The sequence below is a fragment of the Ovis aries genome, chromosome 20 (assembly GCF_016772045.2).
Source record: "Ovis aries strain OAR_USU_Benz2616 breed Rambouillet chromosome 20, ARS-UI_Ramb_v3.0, whole genome shotgun sequence".
NCBI classification, from domain to species: Eukaryota; Metazoa; Chordata; class Mammalia; order Artiodactyla; family Bovidae; genus Ovis; species Ovis aries.
Genome location: NC_056073.1, coordinates 29,713,631 through 29,716,069, shown reverse-complemented (window position 1 = coordinate 29,716,069; position 2,439 = coordinate 29,713,631). Strand labels below are relative to the sequence as shown.

Sequence of the window (2,439 nt, the reverse complement as noted above, 5' to 3'; positions counted from 1 at the left end):
TTCCTTAAAAATTGCAAATAGAACTGCCATATGACCCAGCAATCCCACTGCTGGGCATACACACCGAGGAAACCAGAATTGAAAGAGACACATGTACCCCAATGTTCATCGCAGCACTGTTTATAATAGCCAGGACATGGAAACAACCTAGATGTCCATCAGCAGATGAATGGATAAGAAAGCTGTGGTACATATACACAATGGAGTATTACTCAGCCATTAAAAAGAATACATTTGAATCAGTTCTGATGAGATTGATGAAACTGGAGCCGATTATACAGAGTGAAGTAAGCCAGAAAGAAAAACACCAATACAGTATACTAACACATATATATGGAATTTAGAAAGATGGCAATTTTGACCCTGTATGCAAGACAGCAAAAAAGACACAGATGTGTATAGCAGACTTTTGGACTCAAAGGGAGAGGGAGAGGGTGGGATGATTTGGGAGAATGGCATTGAAACATGTATACTATCATGTAAGAATCGAATCACCAGTCTATGTCTGATGCAGGATACAGCATGCTTGGGGCTGGTGCACAGGGATGACCCAGAGGGATGTTGTGGGGAGGGAGGTGGGAGGGGGGTTCATGTTTGGGATCGCATGTACACCCGTGGTGGATTCATGTCAATGTATGGCAAAACCAATACAGTATTGTAAAGTAAAATAAAGTAAAAATAAAAATTAAAAAAAAAGAAAGAAAGTGCTTTGTTCAGTGCCTGAAACACAGAAGATACTCTTACCTAGTAACTCTCTAGCACCCGCTTGTTTGTCAACAAAAGAGTAACTGTGAAAATGCCTCAAGCTTCCTCACAAATTCTACTTCCTCAGGGGGAAAGACTTGGATTAAACAAACAGCTTAACAGTATGGAGTTCTCTTAACTCCAACAAGCAGAGTACAATGGAAAGAGCTAACGACAGCGCCTTCCATGGGTTCATTCTCCTGGGCTTCTCCAACCAGCCCCAGCTGGAAACGGCTCTCTTTGTGGTCATCCTGATCATCTACTTCTTGAGCTGCTTGGGCAATGGCACCATTATACTTTTGTCAACGATGGATCCTCACCTCCACACCCCTATGTACTTCTTCCTCTCCAACCTCTCTTTTATGGATCTGTTTGACTACTTGCACTGTCCCTCAGACCCTGGCCAACTTTAAGGGGAAGGACAAGACCATCACCTATGGCAGCTGTGTGACCCAGCTCTTCATTGCCTTGGGACTTGGGGGAGTAAAGTGTGTCCTCCTGTCTGTCATGGCCTATGACCGGTATGTAGCTGTGTGCCGTCCCCTCCACTACATGGTGATCGTGCATCCCCAGCTTTGCTTGCAGCTGGTTGTAACTGCTTGGCTTACAGGCTTTGGCAATTCTGTAGTCCAGACAGCACTGACCATGACTCTTCCCCTCTGTGGTAAAAACCAAGTGGATCATTTCTTCTGTGAAGTTCCAGTGATGCTGAAACTGGCCTGCAGCAACACCTCTGTCAGTGAGGCTGAAGTCTTCACTGTCAGTACCTTCTTCTTGGTGGTGCCCCTGTCACTCATCTTAGTATCCTACGGTCACATTACCTGTGCAGTCCTGAAGATAAAGTCGGCCCAAGGGAGACAGAAGGCTTTTGGAACCTGTGGTTCTCACCTAATGGTAGTGATTATTTTCTTTGGGACGCTCATCTCCATGTACCTTCAGCCTCCTTCCACCTATTCACAGGATGTGAACAAAAGCATTGCACTCTTCTATACTCTGGTGACTCCCCTGCTTAATCCCCTGATTTATACTTTGAGAAACAAAGAAGTCAAAGGGGCACTAAGGAGACAAATGAGGAGAATCCTAGACTTGAGACAGAGTTAACGCAGCACTTGCAGGCCCAGGAGGTTTTGCAATGGAAGACTTTCGAGTGACTAAACACTAGTTAATGTAATCCAACACATCCTTATAAAGCACCAACCATGTGCAAGACAGTGTTTTAGATACTTGAGACATATTAGTGAGACAGAGGCTAGGCCATTGAGCTAAACCTTTTGCTAGGGAGAATATATGTTAAATAAGATATTCTAAAAATAAACTATGGTATATCATGTACTACACATTAATGGAATGAACAATAATTACACATACAAAAACATGAATGATTCTTACAAACATGACTTACAGTGAGCAAACTAGATACAAAATAATTCCTCTTGTATGATTCCATTTACATGAAATTCATCCCAGGCACAACAAATCTCTGGTATTGAAAGTCAGAACAGTGGTTCCCCAAGTCAGAACAGTGGTTCCCCTGGGGACTGGGAGTTCTCTCTAGGAAGATATGTGGGGGAGGGGCATTCTGGAGTTCTGGTCAGGTTGTGATTCTTCATCTGGATGTTGGTGATATAAAGTATTCAATCTGAAAATTCATCAAACCTGAAACTTCAAATACTTGTACTTTCTGTATGGATGCTG

General features: G+C 43.2%; 1 pseudogene; it reads left to right on the top strand.

Annotated features, from left to right (window-relative positions):
• Positions 1–902: 902 nt before the first annotated feature.
• LOC105603938 (putative olfactory receptor 2B8) lies at positions 903–1,845 on the top strand (annotated as a pseudogene).
• Positions 1,846–2,439: the final 594 nt, after the last annotated feature.